Raw genomic sequence first — 27505 nt, 5'->3', positions numbered from 1 at the left:
AAAATGCATCTTTTAGTAAAGTTTATTTTAATATTCTGTGTTTGCAAATACCACTTTTAGAAAGTTGGTATTTGCTTGCCTAACCATTTCAGCCCGCCTCTGCTATGATGTGTAACTGCCTGTCTGGTTTGTGTGAGTGACAGGGCTGGGGAAACCCAGAGGGGCAGGGCTAGGTAGCCTGGTGGTGAATAGAGAGATTGACATCCAGATGGGTAGGAGGAGTGCACCTGGACTCTGAATAGGGCTGTGCTCTGCCACCACAATGCTGGCTCCACCTCCTGTGGAGCGGATGATGTCTCTGCCCTGCAACAAAGTGCTCAAGAACTGGTTTGGCCTGGGCAAAGGCCCCTCTACCCCAGAGGAACAAAGGAATTAGGGGTATACGTATTGGGACCCTGCTCCCAAGAAATTAGATCCTGCTTGACAAGAAGAACCTCTGCCTGAGGAGAAGGAACTGGGAAAGCTGTAAAGAGGAGTACTGTCCCTGACCTGGGGGATTGGCCTGCAGTGGTTGCCTTGCTGCTGGAAGGAGAGGAGAAAGACTACAAAGACTTTATTTCAACTTGTGCTTAAAAGATCTCCAAGGGCTTGTGCTGAACTTGCCCCCTGAATGAAGTCCCAGGACCAGTGGACTTCACCCCCCAGCTCCCCAGAGTTCTTTGGAAGTGCCTGCTGCTGTTGTTGGGCCTTCTGAGGGACTGCGTGTCGCAAGGAGCTGGAAGTGCGACTCAAGAAGGAGAAGCGTGCCGCCGTCGGAACTGCTGTCGTCGCATCACGTAAAGGGTGTCGCCGCTGCAGCATCGCATCGAGCGGAAGCGTCTCGCATCAATCCTGAAGTGTCTCGCAACGCCGAAGAAGCGTGTCGCCATCGCAGCCATCGTAGCTGACGCATTGCACCGCATCAAGAGAAGAGTCTCGCATCGAGGAAGAAGCGTGTCGCCATCGCAGCCATCGTAGTTCCCGCATTGCACCGCATCAAGAAAAGCGCCTCGCATCCACGGAGAAGCGTGCCGCCGTCGGAACTGCTGTCATCGCATCGCGTAAAGGGGTGATGCGCTGCAGCATCGCATCGAGCGGAAGCGTCTCGCAAACGTCGGAGAAGAGTGCCGCTGCCAAGGCCGCTGTCGTCGCTTCGCGTAAAGGGGTGACGCCGCTGCAGCTGACGCACGAGACGAGTCTTCTCGCAACATCGGAGAAGCGTAACGCATCTGGAAGATCTTCACGTCTTTATTTCTTTGCACCAAAAACGTAATCGCATCAGCATTGTTGCAACACTTTCGTTGCCCTGCGTGTCGCATCTAAGGTACATTGACTTAAAGTGTCGCATTTAAGAACTTAAGAGAACTAAGCAAACTTCTACCATCTAAAGTAACAGTATTGTGTATTTTTGTCATTTAATGGTCTTGTGGTAACTCTATATAAAGAATCCTTATTTTTAATATAAAACCTGTGTGGTGTCCATTTGTAGTGTTGTCACTTGGTTACTGTATGTGTTGACAAATGCTTAACCTATAACGGTCTGAGATAAGCCTTGTCTGCTCGCGCCAAGCTACCTAGAGGGTGAGCAGGGGTTATTTTAGGAGTGTAACCCCTTACCCTGACTAGAGGAAAGGTTCCCTGCTTGTCACAAGTATCTACCTGTGCCAACCAGAGAACCCGGATTCTAACACACAGCAAAAGGAATAAAGACTGGCTCCCTCTTAGACCCAGCACGACCAGAGATAGTAATGGATGGAGCGGACTCTATTATGCCATACATCTCGGACCTTATTTCTCGCTCCTTTCAGAAAGGTGTGGTCACCACTGAATGGAAACAGGGTATTGTCAGACCACTGAAAAAGAAACCATCAATCGAGAGCACAGATAGAAAACTTACGCCCGATTTCACTGTTACCATTTGTAGCAAAAATTGCTGAGAAAGTGACTAATGAGCAAATGGTAGACCATATCAATATGAATGACCTACTACACCCCTCTCAACCAGACTTCAGAATGGCCCACTCGACGGAGTCGGCACTACTCCTAGCCACCGAAGCATTGAGAAAGCATGCAGATGAAGGACAAACGGCCGCACTGATCATGTTGGATCTCAGTGCGGCGTTTGACACCGTACCACACAAACAACTCCTTCAAATACTTGAAGCTTGTGGCATCAGGCGAAACGCTCTGAGATGGATGAAATAATTTCTTTCCAGGTGGAGCTTTCAAGTGGCACAACAGACACACTTATCGGAGAGTATTCCCTTGTCTCAGGGGGTCCCACAAGTTTCAATTCTGAGTCCCACTCTATTCAATCTCTATGTGGGACCACTGGCTGAGTAGAGCAACATAAAGTATTGATCGTTTCCTATGCGGATGACACGCAGCTAATTGTGCTGCTGTCGCAAAATGATGATCAGGCAGCAATCCGCTTCTCCAAATGTTTAGTAGAAGTGGCAGACTGGATGTCGAACCATTGCCTCAAGCTAAATGGAAGTAAAATGAAGTAATGGTTGTGGGAAAGGCATCAACCATATGGTCATCTGCATGGTGGCCTGAGTCACTAAGCCAACTACCCACCCCAAAAGTAGAAGTAAAAAACCTAGGAATATGGTTTGATGCCGAGCTGACATTCGACAGCCAAATTTGGAAGGTAGCGGGTAAATGCTATGGAGCCATGAAAATCCTGAGAAAGATCCTTGTTCTTCTACCATCGAAGGCTAGGAAAACAATAGTACATGCGGTAATAACCTCCCAATTGGATTATGGGAATGTTTTATATCTTGGCGCCACTAAAAAAGGACTGTCCAAACTACAGCAGGTGCAAAACACGGCGGCTCGACTGGTGCTTAGTCTACTGAGAAGAGCTAACACGAAGAAAGCCCTGATTGGACTGCACTGGTTGCCAGTGGAAAAGAGAGTCATGTTTAATGCATTGTGCCATTGTCATCGTATTCTTACAAAGAACTGTCCTAAATACCTTCATCCAATGTTAACTGAATACATCCCAAGGACGGAGTGTAAGATCCATCGGGAAAGCACTGGTGACGGTACCAAGAATATATAGAGCAAGAATGGGGGCACGTTCCTTCAGATACCTTGCGGCAAAAACATGGAACACCCTTCCGATGGCCCTAAGAATGGAGCCATGTGAAAGCAGATTCCGCAAACAACTAAAGATCTGGTTGTTTGCTAAAATGGAATAACGGCTACACTAAGGAGTCGATGCATCCTGGCAGAATAAGCAGAAGATAGCAACACTTCTTCATATCCGATGTCTCAGCGCAGGGACACACCGTTCGGTGTAACCAAGCGCTCTACAAATAAATAAATAAATAAATAAATAAACCTGGAAAAGCAGAAATAAATCATAATCACTATATAGTGCATAAGATTATATTTATGAAATTTTATCCACATGCTTAAATATTACATTTGTTAGATGGATGCACACTTGCCTATCCTATCGAAAAAGGGTGATTTGCATGCATGTCACTGGCACATGAGAACAGGATTCAGAACAGGGCACAGTATTGAAACGGCACTAACTCACATTGTGGATGACGCCTTGAGATCCCTTGATCAAAATTTCCCTAGTTTCCTGATCCTTCTTGACCTGTCCTCAGCATTTGATACCATCAAACATAAAAAACCGATTGCTCTTCTTCAACATCGGTTGGGTCTCACTGGCCCGGTCCTAAATTGGTTTGCCAAAGTGAGCCACTCCCTTAGAACCAGTACTGCGGTTACGAACTGATTTCCGCAAGGATCCGCTCCCCCCCACTCTTTTCAACCTGTTTATGGAACCACTTACAGTCATTCTGAATCATGCTAACATTCAGTACCACATGTCTGCGGATGACACGCAACTGTACTTGAAGATCTCCTCTCAAGAGGACATAAAAACACTAAATGCTGCTCCTGCACGAATGCAACAATGGTAAGTCCAGAACCATTGTTTGTTAAATACTATCAAAACTGAATTCCTACTGGTTGCCCCCCCCCAACTACTCTCCATCTACCCTGGACTGGCTTAAACAACTCACTGCTCTTAACTGCAACCCTCATGTGGTAGACTCTGTTAAATCTTTAGGCATCACCTTGGACAAACACCTAAATATGCAAGCGCATATCAGTGCAACTATTAGGGGAGCCAAATTTGAAATCAACCCCCTTAAGAAAATCAAGCCTTTTCTTCCCCTCTGAAGACATCAGGCCGGCTGTACAATCCCTGGTTATCTCTGGAATGGTGTATGGATTGGTGACCCTTGCTGGGCTTCCCAAACCTAGCTTGGCCTCATTCAGAGCTACTCTAAATGCATTTGCCAGGCTAATCACGGGCTGTAGAAAGCATGACCACATCTCCCCTTACCTTTTGCAACTAAATTGGCTTTCCATCGAAGCAGGGATACGTTTCAAGATAGCCTGCTTACGCATAAAGCCATAAATTACAACACCCCGGTTTATTTGGTAAATAAGCTTGAACTTTCAAGCTCAGGCCAGAACCTAAGAGGTATGTCCACCCTACATTTGAAACCTCCCAAGTTTAAAAAGGAAAGATCTTACAATCGTGCTTTCACCGGTCTTGCTCCAAGAATGTGGAACACCCTGCCTCCCAAGATCAGATCCAATCCTTCCACTGCAGCTTTCAAGAATCAAGTCAAACGACTATTCTTGAATGAACATTAACAGCATCAACCTGTTCTCATGCTTACTCTACAAATTCGATTCTTGTATTCCGTTGTTGACATTTTTTGTATGCTTGTCTGTTAAATTGTTGTCGCGCTCTAGGGCACTTCTGATACAGTTCGGGTCGAGCCAACTCCCCAACCCCTGACCGGGTTTGTTTACCCCCTTTGTTTGACAATGTATGACTTAGCTACACCCTTTGTACCATTGTGTTTTGTTACTCATGCTTTCGCCGCATCTGTACAGCGCTCTGATACCCATAAGGGTCTTGTTCGCGCTTTATAAACATTTCCACATAAATAAATGAAATAAATAAAAAATGTGCATGCAACAGCTGATCTCTCCCCATGCACCCAGTCTACTAAGCCTCTTAAAGTGAATGCCAATGGTGAATCTGGGTAAATGTACTGTCTATTTAAAGGCAAATCATCAAGGCACTAGCAGATAAAATGATCTTTGTAGGCACAGGAGTATTAAATATAGATGCAGATGCAGATCCCTAGAAAGGCACTGGGAGAAATCCAATCTGCTAACTGCATTGTCTACCACATGCCTATAGATTGGCTATTCAACATCTTGGCAAAAGTGTTTTATCTCTTCTCCTGAATCATCAAAGCAGAACATCCTTTCAAAGAGCTCCTGCTGGTCCACTTAGGAACGGCCCTAACACTGCCAGAAGAACCTCAAGTGTTTCCACTTCAATGGCTTTGGCACATCCTGCTGTCTCTTCTGCAACAATTCTAACTCACTTTAGTCCATCCTGTGACAAACAGGCATGGGATCTGAGATCTTGCTACTTTGCTTGGAATACAATGCCGTGCTGTCCTCCTTTACGCCCTAAAAAAAACCTCTCCTTTAAGCTTCAGCATATCTTCCTGGAATATTGGTTGAAAGGTGTGGAAATTCCACTCAGGCAACAACCACAATGCTTGTCAGGGTTAATCGCAAAAGTCACTAAAATAACCTGTGCTTAACCATGTAGTAACTTGGCATAAATCAGTTAGACTTAACTTAGAGGCAATGTGTAAAGAGTAAAGTATTTATGCAGCACACAAACAGAAATAAAGTAAAAACACAACACAAGAAAAATCCCAAACAAATTTTGAAATATAGAGAAACCTTTTAATAAATAAAGTGACACCGAAATGACATAAATCTAATCAATAGAACTGGAGATATGAGTTTTAGATTTTGATGAGAATAGATCCAAAAAGCACAAAGAGCCACTCATGTTATCAGGTCACATTGGGCCGGGTCAAAGTCAGAAGTTCAGGCCGACCACGATGGAGCCCAGGTCGGATACAGATACCAGGTTCGTCCTGTTGAATAGCTACCTTCTCAAGACTGTGTGAAGAGCACCTATTCGCGTTGGTAGGGGCCACAAGGAGGTCATTGTTGGTGTGAAGAGTAGGTTGGGTGTCGCAGATGGTCACTGTTGTCGTGCGAAGAGCCGGTCTTTGCTGGAGATTCGCATTGGCAGTTGATGTGGACTGTTGCTGCTGGTGCAAAGTTTAGGTCTTACTGTAGGATCGTGTTGGTGGTCATCGTAGTCGGTTGCTGTCAGTACAAAGAGCAAGTCCCACTAGAGCTTTGCATGGGCAATCATCCGGAGTGGTACACTTTCACCACAAAAAGGTCACTTTGCTATTGTGAGGAATTCAAAACTTCTATATCTTAACTTTTTCTTCAGGAGGAGTAAACTCTAGTGCCAACCAAAAATCCAGGACCCGGGAGGGCACCTCTAGGGGCGTAGGGGCCACCAGCAGAGCTCTGGCGTGTCAAGGAAGGTCCTTTTGGTGCTGGTCAGCTGGGCCATTGCGGGGAGGCGTCTGGAAGCTTGCTGTGGTTTTGTAGCTAATACAGAAGGACAGCCAACTGGCTTTTGGCGTCACTTCTAGTGAGTCTGGCTACAAGGCAAGCAGGTCCAATCTTCCTTCTTCAGACACCAGGGCAATCCTTTTTCTGGATCTTCGAAAGGTACAGCGGTATCTTGATAAGAGGTCCGTAAGGTGCCACTTTTATACTTGGTGCCAGGCCTTTTTGTGGGGGAATTCCTTCACTTACACCCAAATCTAGTTCTGGTCAGATCTTCCCCTTTCCATTGCTTTGTCTCCAAATTGTTCAGGGTGACAAAGGCAAGGGCAAGCCTGGTGTCAGGTTCCCTTGTGTGTGCTGCAGGCAGAACCATTTAAAGTGCAACCAGGAGAGAGCACAACTCCTCTCCAGCCACTCCTTTGCTCTTTTGTCCCTATGTGTGAAAGCAATACAAAAAAACCATAGGAGAGCCATTGACAGACATGTGACCCTGGACACTGACAGAAGGGCATCTTGTCCTTTAAAGATGATTTTAAAATACAATTCATTTGATTGTAAAAAAAAAGTTGTATGTCAAATCCCCAATCTGAAGTTTTTTTTGTGTGCAGATTTATATCGCACAAACTCGACCTAATGGTATTGGAGCGCTTTACATGCGCACCAGTTAAAAAATTACTTTAGGAGTTTTTCCTTGCCAGGATATGTAAAACGTGGACCCACATGTCACTTTTAAATACCATGCACCCTGCCCTAGGGGTGGTTAAGTTCTACCATAGGAGTGACATATAACTATTAAAGAGGACGGTTTAGATCAGGCAAAAAGTTTATCTTGTCAGGTTGAAATCAGGGGTGGGTGATAAATTCCACTCTGCTCGGGGAGTTTGTGGAGTTTTGGCCACTCCGCGTTATACTTGTAATGCTGAGTTCCATCCAAACTCCATCAACTGCCGCGTTGCAGAGTTTTATCTTGAACGTGTCTAGCTAACAGTAAGTTGGTGAGCGTGAGCGGAAATTGGCATCCCTAGCATGATTTACGGCTCTAGGAGCTGATCCGGTGAGATTTTCTCAATGCAGGCAGTCACAACGCTTCGCATTAAGAAAGCTGCCACTCAATTAGTAAAATTATACTTGAGTGGCAGCGAAGACGCAGCACCCTCTGGCAATCATCCTGATGCCATTCGTGCTGATTTTGCGGGGTGGAACAAGCACTAGCACTAAAAAGCAGCACAAGCAGAGCAACATGAGGATTTCTGCCCATTCACAGAACTCTGCAAAATCTCGCTGAGTTTTCATTCAACTCCATGGAATACTGTAAAGTGAATCTATGCATATCCAGCCCACCCTTATTTGTAATCGCAGTTTACAACTGCACTACAGCTGCAGTGGCATGCCAGAGACATGTTTTACAGTGCCAGTTTAGTGGGTGGCACAACAAGTGCTGCTGCTCATTAGTAGCATATAATGTGTAGGCCCCGGCTAAATGTAGTACTATTTACTAGGCACTTCAAAGTATATTAAATGTGCCAATTGGGTGTAGGCCAATTTGACCAAGCTTTAGGGAGAGAGCACAAGCATTTTACCACTGACAAAATGATTTGATCAAAACAGGCTAGCAAAGGCAAAATGCCTGGTAGATTACCACGCCAAGGATGTCAGTTCTACCATGTGCCTCATCTGCCACTGCAGGAAGCATGGCGAACTAACCACCCTCATGAGACTGCGCATCGCTAAGGTGGAAAATACTATAAATACCAATAACATTATCGTGGTCAGTAATAGGGAGATGTTCCACTGTAAAATCCACCCCATGTCCGGAGATAGAGCATCTCAAATGTTTGGGATTCTCACCCTTCATCTACATTAGCTATCCGACGTGTTTCTGGTCTGTGTGAAATCGTAATTTCCAAACAAGTATGGTCTCAACTTCTTCAGTGCCCAGACCACTGTAAAGGCTTAACTTTTATCACACTCCACCTCTCTTCCTGGGGTAGTAGCCTCCAGTTGATGAAGACTCCAGATTGGCCCAAACTCTTTTAGCTGTCGGAGTTCAGTACCAACACCATACTCTGATGCATCTTTCAGCACGACAAACTCTTTGGAGAAGTCAGGTGCCTTGAATACTGGTGCTTTGTACTTGGCCTGTTGCATGGTGTCAAATGCTTTCTGTCACACCTCTGTCAAGATTACCTTCTTGAGCTGTTCTTAGAAGTCAACTCTGTAAGGGAGGAACAGTTGTGACATATCCCTTGTCAAATCTCAAGTAAGAACTGGGGAGGACTAAGAAGGCTCCCACACCCATCTGGGTCTTGGGATGTTCCCAACCCAGGATGGTTTGTCTCGTGGGTTGCAGTGCCTGCACCTTGCCCCCACTGACTTGAAAGATCAAATATACAACCCTACCTGGCACCTACTGTTGTTGATAGTCAAGCCTGCCTTTTAAGTGCCTGAAATACTGCCTGGAGGTAGTGCATATGGTCATCCCAGGTGGAACTGGAGACCACAATGTTGTCGAAGTAGGTGGCACTGAAGTCCTCCAACCCAGCCAGATTCCGGTTGACCAATCTCTGGAAGGTGGTAGGGGTATTCTTTAACCCAAAGTGCATTACTCTAAACTGACAGTGGCCCTCTTGGGTGGAGAATGCAGACTTCTCCTTGGTCCCCTCAGTTAAGGCTATCTGCCAGTACCTTGATTTAAAGTTGAAGGTACTCAGAAACATGGTAGCTCACAACCAGACAATGTAAATGTAAATTGATACTTGTATAGCGCACTACTCACCCGCAAGGGTCTCAAGGCGCTTGTACGAATACCACTGTGGAACCCATCCTGGCTTTCCCTGTGAGGCGTCCACTCCTGGGCACCCCCAAGGTGGAGGCCAGGCATCCTTAGCGTTGTGGGGGCCGTTGTGGAGATTAAGCAAGCTATTGCCCAGAGTTGCAGAGTGGGACTCCATGATTGGAATAGGCACCGAGGCGAGAATTAAGAGGTCCGTGGAATTTTTGAGCCCAAGACCCGCCGAGGCAGAGAATTGAACCCTGGTCCCGGGCTAGACCTCTGCATCAGGGTCTGCCGCTCTAATCATTGAGCCACACTTCTCTAACAATGAACTAGTTAGCTTGGGGGATTGGGTGTGCATCAGATTTTGTGACTGAGTTGAACCCTCTGTAAACAACACAGAACAGGAGTTCAGGTGAGGCACCCGTTGAGGCGGCCTTAGGTACCAGAACCAATGGACTGGGCCAAAGGCTGTTGCAATGCTCAATCACCACTAACCACCACCACTATTACTTTGCCATACAGCCCATACATTTTGATATTCATGAGCATGCTGTCCCCTGTGTCAATATCATAGGTAAACCAAGTAGTGAGCCCCAGTGTGAAAAGGTGGGTGAACTCCCCCAACAAGTGGCGACAGTCCCTCTATTGCTCTAGGGCCAGGGTAGGGGACTGAACCTCACTCCTTCTGAGGCACCTCCCTATATGTGAAAGGAAAGTGTGGCAAGAGGACATTCCACTTACGCCACCCAGGTCCCACTTATGCCCTATGGGTTCTGGTAACTATGCCCTTTCAGCAAGCCCATTGAATAAATGATGGATTTAACCCAGATCTGTTGACTGTTGGAGAATATTTGAATCATTCAGCAATCTATCGTTTGTTGCACTTACTCTTTGTAATGAGGTCACAGAAGTTCCAGTACATGATTTTCTATTTCCATTTCAATTGTTCCATTGTTACTCGTTCAATGTTTCAATTTAGCCATAAAAAGATGAAAAGCCACAGAATGCACTCACACGGTAAATGAAAGTATAGAACTGAAGGCAACGGGCCGGTTATTTTACTCTGCTCTGGGTTTGGTGCAATCTTGATTTACCTGGAAATTGAGTTTTCGGATGAGTAGTAAGTAATTACCGACTATAGCATGTTACATCGCATGCTATTACATCGCGTTCCTTTACAACGTGGTCATTACAACGACTGCGTTGTTAGAACGTGATACCTTTACAACGCAAGTCATTAGATTGACTTGCTGTAGGGGACGCGCTGGATTTAGGAATAATATAATTTACTATTCCAACTCCAGCATGCCAAGAGTAGGGAATGTGTTGGAATAGTAATTACCCTGTACAAGAATCTGCCTCTAATTTCTTTATAATCGGAAACTTCTGACACACCCAGTCTCTGATTATAAAGAAAAGATGTCGTAATTCAACTGCAAGAGGTTATTGCAGTCAATTTCTGACATCAGAGTGCCTGCTTCAAGAGCCTGCACATGAAGTGAAAAGCAGGTCGGTTCACGGAGCAGCTGCTTAAACCAACACAAATGAAATGTTGCTTTTCTTTATTTTTTTTTATTTTTCTAGCTTAAAGAGACTAGCAAAAAGAATGTGATTATTTTTTGCTTTCCTCAGATAATTATAGAAAAGTACGAATCTTTCAAAATTCTGAACTACTGCAGTTCTTCCTTTTAAAATAAATTGACTTGTCTTGAACTGATCTTCATTTTTTTTTGCAACAAATATCTAACATGTTTTTGATGTGTTTAATTTTGCACTAGAGACTCTATTTTATTCTACATGTGCTCTCTATCAACGCACCAAGGTTTTAAGTAGTTTGTTGGAACGATGTATTATATGGGATAAACTACACCCGCCGTACAGTATAAAGATATTGCAAGATACCTCAAAGTTCCACTACCTTTGTTGTTGAACTCCGAGGTGACTTTAAATATCCTTATAGTGGACAGCAGGGGTACTTTAGTCCTCAGAAATTAAAGGTAGGGAAAGTGGCTGAACACAAGACCTATCATCAAAAGGGAAAATCATTTTCCAGTTTAAAAATATTTTTTTTGCAATTAAAATTGGTTGGTTTGCCAAAAGACTACACTAGGTCAGCAAAGATTAATGTTATCGTAAGAGTTAGATGCAGATTTACTGTCCTTCACACACTGCAGTGATGAGCATCCTTCACACAATGCGGTGATATGTGAGGAATCGTAGTACTGCATTGGTGTACTCTGTGAAGGGCAGAAGATGTATCCTAAACATATTTAGCAGGAGTCGACTGTCAATAATGTAAACCGCAGCATTCACAATACATCTGGCTGTTCAGTATGATGCTCAGCCTAGTGATATGGTACAAATATTAGTTAGCAGTCTCAAGCACATACCTTTTAAACTCAATACTGGCACATAACTTTTAAACTCAATACTGGCACTTGCACTTTAGCGTGTTTGACTCCCGGGGTCCGCTCACAGAATGCGGTACCACCATCTTTGGAGAAGTGTGGTTAGCGGGCTAGTCTTTACAGCCCGGGGCGAGATAAGAGGGGGAGTGGCACGAGCGGGCTTCCTGTTGTCCTTCTGAGGGTTGAGCCGGGAGAGACAAACGGTAAGACTCTCTGCTAATTGTGATTTTAAAACATACTGCTTTTAGAAAAATCATTTTTGCACATACCTTTTCAAATCAATACTGGCACTTGCACTTTAGCGTGTTTGACTCCCTGGGTCCGCTCGCAGAACACGGTACCACCATCTTTGGAGAACTGTGGTTAGCGGGCTAGTCTTTACGGCCCGGGGGGAGATAAGAGGGGGAGTGGCACGAGCGGGCTTCCTGTTGTCCTCCTGAGGCTTGAGCCGGGAGAGACCAACGGTAAGATTCTCTGCTAATTGTGATTTTAAAACATACTGCTTTTAGAAAAATCATTTTTGCACATACCTTTTAAACTCAATACTGGCACTTGCACTTTAGCGTGTTTGACTCCCGGGGTCTGCTCGCAGAACACGGTACCACCATCTTTGGAGAAGTGTGGTAAGCAGGCTAGTCTTTATGGCCTGGGGGAGATAAGAGGGGGAGTGGCACGAGCGGGCTTCCTGTTGTCCTCCTGAGGCTTGAGCCGGGAGAGACCAACGGTAAGATACTCTGCTAATTGTGATTTTAAAACATACTGCTTTTAGAAAAATCATTTTTGCACATATCTTTTAAACTCAATACTGGCACTTGCACTTTAGAGTGTTTGATTCCCGGGGTCCGCTCGCAGAACGGACTATCTTTGGAGAAGTGTGGTTAGCGGGCTAGTCTTTACGGCCCGGGGGGAGATAAGAGGGGGAATGGCACGTGCTTGCAGCGGGCGCGCGCAGCGTGCGCGATGCGGCCGCGACGAAGGCGCACCTAAGTCATGCCCGTCTGAGCCCGTTCGCGTCTGGCCCGCGTCTAGCGCCACGACCCCTGCACGAACTCCCAAAGCTCAGAGGCCATTAACTTATTCAAGAGAGCAACTCGGAACGCTGAACTCTAACATCAACGTCCTCTGTGGCGTGCCATTAGACCTCAGGTTCGAGTCAAGGAGGTGTAAACATTGTAGCTGAACTTTAGCTACATTAAGGTGAAGGAAAAGATTATTCAAGATACACCTAAAAATATGTTAAATTCGAAAGTGTGGAGAGCAGTGCTAATTAATGCACGCTCACTGATAAAACATAACACTGAATTGGCGGATCTGCTAGAAAGCCAAAAATTTGACTTGGCATTCATAACTGAAACTTGGGCAGATGCCGCATCAAATCCAGAGCTGACGTCAGCACTCCCTGCGGGTTACTCTATGGTTAGAGCAGACAGAGAGCATAAGCGGGGGGAAGGGAGCTTGCTATCATCTTTAGAGAAGGACTTAGAGTGACTGGTTGTGCGAAAGGGAGCTCACCAGACTGTGAAACACTAGCTTTCCAGATAACACTCAATAATAATTATACGTTAAAAGGTCTTCTCATATACCGTCTGCCAAAAGCTCGTACTCCATTGATGGAAAACATAAGTTCCTTTTTGGAGTCGAGCATAAATTACTCAGATTTTACAGTATTAGGAGATTTTAATTTTCATCTAGAAAAAGGAGATGATAATAATACTGCTGCAGTTACTGACTCAATAGCAAGTTTTTCTTTGAAACAGGTAGTTAGGCAAGAGACTCATATTGCAGGGCATACCCTGGATGGAATTTGTACGTCCAATTCTAGGATAGAAGTGGCGGAAGTTATACCTGTTATATGGTCAGATCATAAAGCCATAATATTTACCATACAGGATAACTGGAATCTAATAACACCAATTGATATCCAGGCTAGAACCGTTTATCAGGATTGGGCTAAAATTGATATCTCAATGCTACAAGTGGTACTAGGAACATCAAAGCCAAATCTAGAGCCCGATTCGAATGTTATGGTCAATAGAGTAAACTCCTGGGTTAAGGCGGCCGTAGATACAGTAGTTCAAAAGAAAACCTCCTTGTCCAAAAGGAAACGACCTTCCGAACCGTGGTTCTCTGAGAAACTCAGAAAACACAAAAAAGCTTGTAGGAGGTCCGAAAGAAAGTGGAGAGTGAGCTATGATGAAGGGAGGAAAAGAGAGTATGCACAGACCTTGCTAGAATATAAGAAAATAATTAATGAGGAAAAGAGTAAATATTTCAGACATAAGATCCTAGAAGCTAAGAACACCAGTAAAGAGCTGTTTGACACAGTGAAAAGACTTGCTAATCTTCCAGGAACCTCTCAGAAGATGGATAATCCAGAGTTTTGCAATGTTCTGGGAGAATTTTTTACTGATAAAGTAGAGACAGTATATAAATCTCTCAGTGAGAGTCATCATCATCATCATCATCAGTCTTTATTCGATTTAAAATGAATCATAAAAGACACAAACATAAAACAAAGAGCACAATATTTTGTGCCCACGAAAGTACAAAACATCAATAAATACATTAAAAAGTATGTTAAAAAAACATTAAACAAGTCAAAATACTGACGAAAAGATGTACAAGGTTAAAAAGACTCACAAACTACTGTGAAATCTTGATCACTAGATTATAAAACAGGTCTTGAGACACAGAAGAGACCCAAGCCCCAATTTAATTAGGGGACTTCTAAGGTGTGCTTGATCGCTTTTCTCCGTAGAGACCACGCCCATCCCAGATATTTAGCTAAGGCCACAGAAATGATTGTTAGGGAGCTAGTGCGCAGGATTTGTAATGCCACAGCGCTGCTCCTGGTACCAAGGATCTTACACATGGGAGAGAGCGAAACGCGCCTTGGGATAGTAAATGCCGGACAGGCAAACAAAAAGTGGGCAGTTGTTTCTGTTTGTGCCCCACAAGCAGGGCATGGTTCCTCCTGTGCCCTAGCTCACCTTCCAGTCAAAGACCGAAGAGGCAGAGAACCAGCTCTGAACTGGAAGTAAAGTTTCCTGTCACTGACATCAGTAACCAAATCCCAATATGATTCTAGTGCAGGAGTAATTTTAGCCTCTAAATAGCTACCGGACATCCCAGAAGCTCTACTCCATACCTGGAATTCAACTCTTTCCCAGTATGCCACTTTGAGGGATCTCTTTGATGGAAACGGAGCGGCCACCGGGTCACACCATAACCCCTCCATACCCATGTCTTTCAGTGTCTCATGCAGGTTCTTCACCCAACCAATTTTATGGAAAACATCTGTTTTTATAATGTCCATAAGACCGTTAGCATAATGGGAGAGCTCAGGAGTAGTCCAGAGTCTCCGCCAGTATAGAACCGGTCGAAGTTTTGCAATATCCAGAATAGACCTCCTACCTAATTCATATCTAAGAGGAATCAGAGGAGTGCTCTGGGGAAGACCAGTTATACTTCGAAAGAATTTATGTTCAACGCTGGATAAAGTTGCCAACTGGTCAAAACCCCATAGCTCTGCCCCATAAAGCACAGAGCTTAAGGCCTTGGCTTCATAAACTTGTAGTACAGGGTTTATTGGTTTTGTAAACGATTTGTTGAATTCCCTGCTTAAGGCACCGGATAATTGTTTAAATCGCTGGGTGGCCATTTCAATGTGTTTGCGCCATTTGTTATCATTTGCTAGGTGCATGCCAAGGTACGTGAAGTTGTTAACCATCTCTAGTGGTTGGCCATTCATGAATACCTTCTTCCCTCGAAAGGTAGGATGGGGGTTGAAGGCCATGAATTTTGTTTTAGCCACGTTAACCTACAGACCGTGGTCGAGACAGAAATCATCGAACACGCGCAGGGCTCTTTGCAAACCACTCGATGTTTTGGATACAATGAGCGTATCGTCTGCAAACATCAATATTGGGATGGTAACTCCAGCCAACCTTGGGGCGTCAGTGTTTACACAAAGCATGAGATCAACTATCCCGTTAATGTATAATGAGAAGAGCGTGGGTGCCATGGTACAACCTTGGCGCACACCACGCTCAACCGGGAACTCGGGAGAAACCTCACCTGGCCCACCCCACTGAATCCTAGCGTAGTTAGACTCGTGCAGTCGCATAGCCAGTGTCAAAGTTTCTTTAGGGAGACCAAGTTTTTCCAATACTGCCCACAACCGAAGACGAGGCACAAGGTCCAAGGCAGCTTTCAAGTCCACAAAAGCGGCATAGAGGCTGCCCTTGCCCAGCGTCACCACCCTCCAGTGGAGCTGGACGAAACGGAAAACCTGGTCCACTGTGCTAGTTAGCTTGCGGAAACCTGCTTGGAAGGGGGACATGATGTTATTATCGTCAATCCACTCCAGTATCTGATTCAGGACCATCCTCCCGATCTCCTTCTGGATGGAATCTATAAGGCTAATTGGCCTGTAGTTGCCTGGGAGTGTCTTGTCTCCCTTCTTAAATACAGGGATTATGACTGCCCCCCCCCCCCATGACTTAGGAACGGGTGCACCTACAGCCACAGCATTTGCCAGTAGAGTGATGTACTTACTCCAACTGGCTTTGTTGTGAAGGAAGACATCAGGAGGGACCCCATCTGGTCCAGGAGCACGACCACTAGCAACAGAACCCAGGGCCATCAAAGCATCTTGAGTACAGAAGGACCTTGGGAGTAGAGAGCATGAGTTGAAACCCAGGCGAAATTGAATGAGGGATTACAAGCATATTGTGGTTTGAAATATTTTAACCACTCCTCCTGGGAAACATAGTTAGAAGGGCTATCAGGTCGCCCTCCTCTATCCCACTTAATGATGTTCCAAAATAGCCGGGAATCTCTGATGTGGCATGCTCCTTTTAAATCAAGCCAATGTTGTTCATCCCAATTCCTTTTGGCCAGTCTTACAGCTTTTTTGTACAATAGTCTGGCTGTGCGAACACGATCATTGTGTCCACTAGAAAGGGCTATAGCCAAATTGGCCCTGGATTGTCTACAGTCATCATCATACCATCTAAGTCGCTTTAAAGGGACCTTATTAGATTTCCTCACAGGCTTCCTAAAATGTGAACTTATACCGGCAAACAACGTGTCGTGAAGTTCGGTGGCTACTACGCTACCTGGCTCGTAGGCCAGCATGCCCTCAAGCTCCAGTATAGTACCGGCAAGTTTCTTGTCTATATCAGTAATAGCCTTGTTATTGATCTTAAGTCTGCGCATGTCGTTTGTGGGAACGACTTCAGGCGGCCTAGGTTCCATGTCCTCAGCTGCTAGATAGCTACTCTTCCACCATTGGTGAGTTACACAGATAGGGTTATGGTCACTCTCGGCTCTAACCTCGACCACCATATCTAATACGGATCGCCATAGCTTCAGGCTGCAAAGAACATAATCAATCCTACTAGAGTGCCGGCCATTGTCAAATGTGTTGGCCCCTAGTTTGTCGCCTGGCGTCCTGCCATTCAGTGCCCTCAGACCATACTCATAACAAAAAGCATTGACCTGAACAATAGTCTCAGTCCACCTTTTTATAGGATTGAGGTCAAGCTCAGGTATTCCCCAGAGCTGATCTTCCTCGGGGTCAACACCCCACCCGAGCTCGGGATCCAGGAGTGGTTCAAAAGTGACGTTCAGGTCCCCAGCGACAAGCACTCCCCTCTCACCTGAGTGCTGGTCAATAAGGGAAGCCAGATGAGCCAAAACCCGTGATCCCGGCCTCTTGGTCCCTCTCATATACAGATTGTAAATGTCCAAATCACCCAGGGGGCCCAGCGGTAACCTGACTAGTTGGATGTCATCGGACTTGGTTGGCACTTCATGTGCTCCTGGGAATAGATCTTGTCGAACCCAGGTTACCAAGCCTCCCATCGGACGCCCCTTGGGTCCCTGGATTGCTGGGACACAAAAGTTCAAAAAGCCCTGCATAAACTGGGGCTCGCAGGACCAGGTCTCCTGGTAGAGGCAAACATCAAAGTCACCAATGAATGCTAACCATTCTGGAGAATCCATTTTTGTCTTCAATCCAGCAACATTCCAGGAAATCATTGAGCCCTTCTCCGATCCGTACCCTGGTGCTTGGTTTGGACTAGCATAGGTCTGTTCAAGGCCCCTTTGGTTTTCACCATCCTGTTTTGGGGTTAGTGCTCCTATTGCTTTAGACACCCTGTGAGATGTGGAGTGGGCTACCTCTCCTCCACCCTTAGACCCACCTCTAAAGATGTTTAACATGGGAGACATGATAGGAAGCGGCCCCTCGATCACCGGTCAAGCCGAAGCTACAGGGTAACACAGATCATTAGTATAGTCGGGTGAATGAGTGGCGGGCCCTAGGTTGGTTCCCCGTCTTGCCCAGTCTTGACTAGATCTTGCAACTGTATTAGGATCAAAGTAATAAAAATGCCTCAAATCGTGTACCCCAATTTCCGACCAGTCACATACAGATGGGTGATCGCAAATGAAGCGCACTATGCGTCTATCTTCAAAATTAATGATAATGGAATCCCCGGGGACATCTTTTGGTCTAGGTCCCACCCAACTAACCCTTCTGGCAAAGAGGATCTTCCCATCCATATCATTCGGAATCGGTCTGTTCTTATTTAGCCAGAATGTTACTTTGTTTTTGAGTTGTTGGTAGGATTCCAATATGCCATCTTTTAATTCAGGGACACCAGTCAGTACAGCAACATAAGGTATGGAGTCCGGAGGAAGATAAATATGAGCCCTAGGAGATTTGATGGTTTTATCGCTAGACTCCCAGGTTACTCCTTTGCTCACACCCTTACTTGCAGTATTAGTGCTGGAGTTACCCTTTAAGTTAGTCCTATCTTGGCCAACACCTTGATTGATGACATTATCTTTGGCCGGGACCTTAGGGGGGGCAACCTTAGAATTGGCCTTGGTTGACACATCGAGGTCAAGAGGGGGGAGTGACAAAACAGAAGAAGTAGCATTTGCCCCAGAGCGCTTGTCACTATCTTTGGTAACTAGTTTAATAACGTTTTTCAATGAACAGAAGTTATCTAAAATAGTTTGTTCAAGACGTTCAACCCTTTCATTGACCACTTTTACCCTTTCTAAGAGGGGGAGTAATAGAGAACGCACCATCTGCTCAATCTGGGGGATCAGGTCAATGATTTGGGGCTGGTCGGGGGGGCCTATTAATAGTCTCGCCCAAAAGTAAATGTCATCAGCCTGTGCCTGACCCGTCACAGCTGATGAATTTTTCGTAACGTTGGGAAGCTTCGCCTGTCTCCCTCCCAGAGTCGCCCCATCTCTTTTCCTCTTGAGATTAGAAGGTTTTACAACTTTTCTGCTGGCCCTTGTCTGGGGATAAGCTGTAACGGGGTTAGGGGTACTAGCTGTTGTGGGGGCAGCTTCGCCCGGGACCTCAATGGTGTCACCACTAGCCAATAATATAATGGGGCTATCCCCAGTATTCCCCCGCTGGGCTAAGTCACCTGTATCCTGCCCTGCTAGGCTATTAGGGGATTTCACTAGTGCAAGAGTTCCCATAGATGAGCGTCTGGCATGGATTAGTTCTGAAGATAAACGCCGCTCAGTAATAACTAATTCATGTTCTAGTACTGATACCGCTCTGATAATGAATTGATCGAGAGTACCAGGCACTGACCCACCCCCACCAGTACGCTTCCCTTTACCCGTCATCATGTGCTGGAAACACACCAATAGCAATGTGAACTCCAAGACAGTGTCAACAATTCAGGGAAGCACAGGCGCGCATAAAACTGAGTAGTAGTCTACTATATTAATACAAATGAATGGCCCTAGAGGATCAGCAGCACATACAGTGAACACTTAACAACTGCCCAATAAACTAGGAGGCACACTTCTACCTTGTGCACATGAGCTCAGCAGCAACATTAGAGGGGTGGCCCAGCCCAGTCAGGTCCAGTCAGGGACGGGCAAGGACGGGCCCGCCCTTGGCCCGGGCTTTGCCCGGGCGCCGCCCGTGTGCGTCCCACGCAGCGGAGCGCCTGTGGGGCTTATGAATGAGCTAGGCGCAGCCGGATGTCGTCGTCGGCATGCGCCCAGCACCAAGGCTTCTGGGGGTTGTGGTCTTGTGGTCGTTTCCCTCACGGCGTCGGCAGAGCTGTTACACGGCTGGATTCACCCCCGCAATGGCCGTTCCCGTCACGGCAGGCAGCAAAAGCATAATGGCAAGGTAAGTTCCTCTGATTGCGCGTCCCGCGCAGCAGAGCGCCTGTGGGGCTTATGAATGAGCTAGGCGCAGCCGGATGTCATCGTCGGCATGCGCCCAGCACCAAGGCTTCTGGGGGTTGTGGTCCTGTGGCCGTTTCCCTCACGGCATCGGCAGAGCTGTTACACGGCTGGATTCACCCCCGCAATGGCCGTTCCCCTCACGGCAGGCAGCAAAAGCAAAATGGCAAGGTGAGTTCCTCTGATTGCACGTCCCGCGCAGCGGAGTGCCTGTGGGGCTTATGAATGAGCTAGGCGCAGCCGGATGACGTCGTCGGCATGCGCCCAACACCAAGGCTTCTGGGGGTTGTGGTCCTGTGGCCGTTTCCCTCACGGCGTCGGTAGAGCTGTTACACGGCTGGATTCACCCCCGCAATGGCCGTTCCCCTCACGGCAGGCAGCAAAAGCAAAATGGCAAAGGTGAGTTCCTCTGATTGCGCGTCCCAGTGAGAGTCTTAATTTGTCCTCCGACTCTATCAAGCCAGGGCTACATACAACAGGATCTGGCATTGGTTTTTTCCTTCCTCTCACCCTCGGAGGAACAGATTAGACAAGTAGTAATGACTACCAAGTCTGGAGCCCCCTCTGATCCTTGTCCTCCCAAAATCTTTCATATGTTCTCAGAAATGATTAGTGAGCATCTTACAACAGTATTTTCAGAAATAATACTGTCAGGGCTGTTCCCAGAAGCCTGGAAAATAACCTCAGTTCGGCCTTTATTGAAAAATAATAATCTCGACCCCACCGAACCAGGCAGCTATCGGCCGATTTCAAGGATCCCCTTCTATTCCAAGGTGTTGGAGAAACTACTCAACAGGCAGATTACAACCTTCATCATGGATGAAGATCTTCTAGATCATTGAAAATATGATTTAGAGATGGTCATGGAACAGAGACAGCTCTAGTGATGGCAGTAGAAGAACTTAGAAGAACATTGGACGAGGGAAGGAAGGCCGCCTTGATTTTGTTAGATCTGTCGGCGGCCTTCGACACAGTCAACCACAGAATCCTAATTGGAAGATTAGAAGAGTTGGGATTCCAAGATACCGCCATTACTCTACTATCATCATATCTAATGAACAGATCGTTTTTTGTAGAAATGGATGGATCAGTCTCTAAATGCTTTAAACTGCCATGTGGAGTGCCGCAGGGTTCCTCCCTCAGCCCCATCCTTTTTAATATCTATGTGGCCCCATTATTAGAAAATGTGGTTTCTCGGTGGTCTCCTACACCAATGACAAGCAGGTGGTGGTTTCGATGTCAAATACCATAGAGGAGACAGCAGACTGTTTTAATACCTGCATGGCACAGATCAACATTTGAATGCAGAAAAATTACCTCAAACTTAATGGGGGAAAAACAGAGGTGGTGTTATTAGGATCCTTCTGGTCCCCAAGATGGTGGCCGGCTGACCTAGGTGAATGCCCAGTTCCGGTCACGAAGGTGAGGAACTTAGGTGTAATATTTGATGAAAGACTAACGTTCGAATGTCAAATTAAAAAACTGGCCTCCACTTTTTGGGGCATTCTGAAAATAATTAGGAAGATCCGTCCTTTTATTCCATCGGACGCTTTAAAAACAGTGGTCACGGCCCTAGCTCTATCACGATTGGACTATGGTAATGCCCATATGTAGGACTTCAAACACAGCTTTTAGTTAGACTTCAACGGATGCAAAACCAGCGGCTAGAATGATTCTGGATATCCCCAAGTATGAGTATGTCTCCCTTCTATTGAAAGACCTACATTGGCTGCCAGTGGGTAAAATAATTATTTTTAAGTCACAATGCCTGGCATTTAAATCACTACAGGGGAAGGGGCCACTGTATCCGAGAACACATCTTAAGAAATACATGCCAGTTAGGAATTTAAGGTCAGCACAAGCACAACTACTGTTAACCCTCAGATATAAGCAAGCTCGCTGGGGGGGCAGGAGCTTTTTGTTGGGAACAGTAAAAATTTGGAATTCCTTGCCGCTGTCGATAAAAAACAGCAAGACATTAATGTCATTCAGAGGGCTGCTGAAAACATGGCTATTTAAGAATTAAAAGTTAGAGGCTCAGTTAATTTGTAAAGGCATCATACCCGTTGGTCATAGTGCCAAGACGCCCTAGGGCATTCGTGCGCTATATAAGTTTTAAATCAAATCAAATCAAATCAAGCCTCGGATTTGTACTGGAGATGAACCATCAAGTGCAACTATCTACATGTCGACCACTGCACTGGAGTCAGACTTGTAAGACTGTGTGTGTGCTTACACCAGGTTTCACTATTCAAATAGGGGTTTGGCATAAAACAAGTTTTGGTGCTACACAAGGCTCAACTGTCGGCACAAAAAAAGCTTTCATGTGTGAAAGTTGTACCACCGCTACTGTTTGTACTTCTTTGCACAACTTACGCTACTTTATGGTGCGAGAGCCTGTACGATTATTCAAGGCTAAAATAGATGTAATACATAAACACATTGCTTCGAGGACATTGATAGTCAGTACTCAGTAGTTTAATAGTTACTGGTTAACAGATAGTGCCATTTACCTATATCTCTCAGAACCATTTATGCTTATGTCTGTCATTTCACAACCTCTGAAGCAGAAGCAGGATTTTTAATATCAGTATGCAAACATAGCGAATGTAATTTATGAACTTGACATTTTTAACAATCTCTTATCGCTAAATTTGGAAATTCATAGGAGTGAGGCTATTTTTTTTTTAAGTCCACTTTTTCGAAACTATTGATTTCTACCTACTCGTTCTGAAAAGAATGCAAAAACTTTATTGTTCAACTCCCCTCATAAAATTAGGTACACTTAAGCCTTGACCATGAAAAATCATGTTGGCATTCTATGTACACGATACTATTAAAGTCTGGTGGTCCACAGTGGATGGTGTAGGAGTTATTTGTCCAGATTCATTTTGTAGGATTTATTTCATTGCAGATTGAACATTTTATGATCCAGACAAGAAAGCTAAAAAGCTAGCTGGGTGTTGTAAATTGAAATAAATTGGCTGCCCTGTTACGTTCAATGCAGCACAAAGGAAACTCCTGAAATAAAATAAAAATAGGTGCCTCGACAAGGAAGGAACATTTTACAATTTCCAATTAATTTCTCCTGTTTACTCGCTGGCTTTTCAAACAGCCATATACTTGTCTTACAAATAGAACAATGTCTTTTCATAGGTTAGCCTTTGAATCTTTTTTTATTTTTTAGTAATGTCGTCTACATCAGGAGACACATCTGTCACAGAGTATATTTTGAATACCTGTGATATTACCCCAGTGAAGGGCAGGAGTTGTTCAGCAGAGCTCACAGTATAATTTAACAGGCAAGATTATCAGAGCCAATTGAATAGTTACCTTTGCAGTCAATATGGATCTCAAACACATGAAATATCATGCTGGCTGAACTAGTGAATGTCATCACATATATAACTGGTAAGGTGCAATCATGTATAACTGGAGCCAGGTAGATGGGATGCACAAACGAAGAATAATTATTTTTTTACATGTAAATGACAAATATGTTTTGACTCATGGCTGTGCATTATTAGGGCAGATGTGATTCTGTGTTTTCTGCTGATGCAATTTAGAATTTTGCTAAGTAACTTGTTAACTTTAAGTAAATAAATACCTTTTCAATTCCCTCTTTTCCTACCTGGAAACAAAATAAAAATTATTTTGGTCAAAAACTGTCCACTGTTAGAAATTAGAATATTAATTGTAGTGGATGGGTGTCTACCAGAAGGGATACACTCAAAAACGTGTTGAGATAGAGCACAGTTTCAATAATTTAAACTAGGACTCAACCACCTGGAAGAAACGGCACAAAGCAGATTGGCTTATCTTAGGAAAATGTGAAAAATACTTATCAGTAACAAAACAGTAAAAAAAGTCAAACCAAAACACAATACAAATCTCACAACCAGTTATTAAAAATAGGAAAGTATTTAGTGAGCAAAATGACACCAAAATGAGAAAAATCCAAATAAGGGGAACTGTAGATATGAATTTTTAAAGATTTACGGAAAAAAAAGCACCAAGAAGAAGTAAAGCGACAATATTTAGTCACTAGTTGAGGGCAATCAGTACCTAGGTGCAATTGCGGGCCAACTGTGATGGAGCATGGGGCAGGTACACCAAGTGGGTCATCGCTGTCAAAGTTAGAGCTGCAAATCTTCCAGCTTGGCAAGCCTGAAAGCGAAGTCTGCTTGAAATCAGACATTTTTGCCAAGAGGTCCTGATGACACTCCGAAATTCTTGGAAGTCAAAACGTTTTGTAAGTGCCAATTTCTTTGAGTTTCTGGAGCAGCTTTTGATCACTTTTAAGTTTCCTGAGAACAGAGGAACAGCACATAGAGGCCAGCTAAGGTCAACAGAAGAGCCCGGTTCAGGGTCAGTTGCTACTGGTCATCTGGGAGCTACAGGAAAGGGGTCTTTTGCAGCTTCTTGTGTACCTAAAGCCACACAGGAGGTCAGCCAACTGTCCCTTGGAGTCTACTTCTTAGAACTAGGTGCAAGTCGAGATCTCAAAACTGATTTCAGATGTTAAGTTCAGCTAGTCTTCTTCTGTTCCTCTACAGGTCCAAAGAGTGTTCTGCTGCAATGTGTGAGATGCCACTTTTGCAGGAATCTCTAGCCGGTGTGAAGAGGTGACTCCTGGATACTCCCTAATGAATAAGGCAAAGGTTTACTAGAGTAAACCTCCCAGATATTGCAGTTTATCCTGTTTCTTTTACTGCAAAGTACCCCACAATTCACTATCATAAGTTAAATCTAAGATGGAACAACCATTCTGCCCTTCGATATGGCTTGTTTGCCAGCTAAGAGTGTGTTTAGGGAAATGAGCACCAGCACAAGCCCAGCTCTCTCTCCCACTGGGCTGGACTTGCCAAACTAGTTTTGTGAGTCCAGGAAACAAAAAGTCTCTCTTCCCAAGTTTCCCTTTACACTTAACTATGAATGGATAGCCCTCACTCTAATCCATTTTCAAGTTAATTAAGTTTCAAACCTTTTGAGCTGTCCCTTTTGAGATGATACATGTCACGCACATCACACTTGGGTCTTCCTGCCAAGAGACCTAAGCCATTGTTTCTCCTCTGGGAGGAGGTTTCTCATCTCACTAAGGGAAAGAACTGGCATGCCTGCTGCTGGGGGCTAAAATGCTTCTTAGCCAATGGTTGTTCAGGCTGAGAGCGTCTATATACACAAGTCACTTTCTCTAAATATTCATTAAAACTCCAACTTTTCAACTAATTTCCATTTTTAATCAACTTTTAAAAATAGAGTTGGAAATTAACTAGTCACTTATCCAAATAAAAGTTAGCAATGTTATGATTTTATTCTGAACTTTAATTTTTCTCAAAGGATAGCCGCAACCATTCACAGAAAATCTTGCTTTTAGAGGCTTGTCACTGTGGGTATGTGTAAGCACTAAATTCATTAACGGGGGTGGATAATTTGATGTTTAAAAGTATGGTTCATCCTGTCATAAAAGGCGTTTTTGACATCTCATTATAGGTTTACAAGCTACAGGATTAATTCTACACAGTTAGGGCCTGACACTATCAATCCATCAATCAATCAATCTGGAATCAGGATGTTGTAGAATGTACTACTCACCCGTGAGTGTCTCAAGGCACTGAGGGAGGGGGCGTGGGCAACTAAGTTGAGGTCACTCAAAAAGCAAGGCCTTTTCTGAATTGCTGCAGTGTCAGACTTCGTCGGAGGTTGAGGGGGAGTTCGTTCGAGGTCTTGGCTGCGAGATAAGAGAAGGATCTTGCCCCTGCTCTGGTCCTGTAGACACGGGGGACAGTGGCTAAGGCGAGGGCGGCTGAACGGAGGTTTCTTTTGGGGACGTGGAAGGAGATTCGGTTGTTGAGGTATTGGGGTCCGGCACTTTGTAGACGTGTGTAGACGTGTGTAAGCAGTTTGAAGGCTATTCTTCTTTCAACGGAGAGCTAGTGGAGGCCTTGGAGGGGTTGAGTGATATGGTAATGTCGTTGGATGTCGAGTATGAGTCAGGCTGCAGCGTTCTGGATGGTCTGGAGTTTGCGGAGGAGTTTTTTGTTGATTCCAGCATAGAGAGCATTTTCCTAGTCCAGTCTGCTGGTGATGAGTGCATGGGTGATGGTTTTCAAAGTCTTTAACGTGTCTTCTGTGGTGAGAGCGGTCCAGTTGAGAAGGTCTGTTGAATGATGCCTTTGGGGGTGGGAGTTAGGATTGTGTCGTGGTCTTGATAGTCAAAGTTGTCGTACAGTGTCTTGATCTTGAGGTGGAAGAAGTAGCTGAGTTTGTTGCAGAGTTTTTCGGAGGGAGGGACAGTGGTAGTTTTGCTTTGGGTTTGGCGAATTCCTGTATGATGGCAAAGAGTTGTGGGAGTTGGAGAGGATACTGCCTTGGATTATGTTTTTCTTTGTTGATTTGATGACTTGGTGGTGTGCTGTCATGGCTGCTTTGTAGGAGGTGTGTGCTTCCAGGGTTTTGCTGTTTCTCCATTTCTTCTCCAGTCATCGGCATACATGCTTGGATTGGCGGAGATCCGTGGCAAACCAGTTGGCTTTCTTGATGTGTTGTCTTGTGATGTTCTGAAGGGGGGGCGAGGGTTTTGGCGCTTTTGGTGATCCATTGGTGGAGGTAGCTCGCTGTTGTATTGGTGTCCATCGTTGTAGGGGGAGGAGTGCAGGTGAGGGCAGATGTGAGGTGTTCTTTGGAGATTTTGTGACAGCTTCTGCGATGGAGTGCGGGAGGTGCGCTTGTGTGCCGTGGGTTTCATGAAGGAGAAATGGATGCAGTGGTGGTCTGTCCAGAGCAGTTCCATGGTGTGGCTAAAACTAATGTTGTTTCCCCCAGCAAAGATGGGGTCGAGTGTGTGTCCTGCTGTGTGCCTGGAGGTGGAGGCAAGTTGCTTCCTTCCTATGTTGGTGAAATTCTTCAGGAGGGCAGTGGTGTTAGGATCACTTTGGTTGTCCAGAATGAAGTTCAGGTCTCCGAGTTGTATATCGTCCTTAGAAACGATGGTGTGGGGTGCGATGTAGTCTGTGACGGCGTTGGTAAAGGAGGTGCCGTGTCCGGGATGTCTGTAGGCGAGTGTTCCGCTGAGTGTTGTTCTGGGGTTGGGCTGGATTTGGAAGTGGATGTGTCCCATGGGGGGCTAGTGAGTCGGAGGGAGCTTCTGTGAACGATGGCCTTCCCCTGGGAAGTTGGGGCAGTCTTTCCTCAGGATCTTGTATCCATCGGGGATGGAGGTTGCAAAGTTCGGTGCGGAGCTGGTGTTGGACCAGGTCTCTGTGAAGAAGGCGATGGCGGGCTTATGGGTGGTGAGGAGGTCCCAGATTTCTACTGTGTGTCTGTGCAGGGAGCAAACGTTGAGGAGGACTATGTTCAGTGGTTTGTGTGCGCTGGTGTTTAGAGGGTTGGCTTCTGGGGTCTACAGGTTGGTGAAGGTGTGGCGGCAGTTTCAGCAGGATATCGGGTCATGGATGTTGCTCGGCATCGAGAGCTGGCAGCTGTTGTTGCATCCTTCGTTGAGTGCATGGAGAGTGTTGGGCTCGTACCGGCGGGGGGTCAGAGGCCCATGGTCTCTGGTGCTGGTCACGATCGGGTCATGGGAGGGCACACAAGGGCT

The sequence above is a fragment of the Triturus cristatus genome, chromosome 2_2 (assembly GCF_964204655.1).
Source record: "Triturus cristatus chromosome 2_2, aTriCri1.1, whole genome shotgun sequence".
NCBI classification, from domain to species: Eukaryota; Metazoa; Chordata; class Amphibia; order Caudata; family Salamandridae; genus Triturus; species Triturus cristatus.
The sequence above is the reverse complement of the archived record's forward strand: the minus strand, read 5'-3'. Positions refer to the sequence as shown.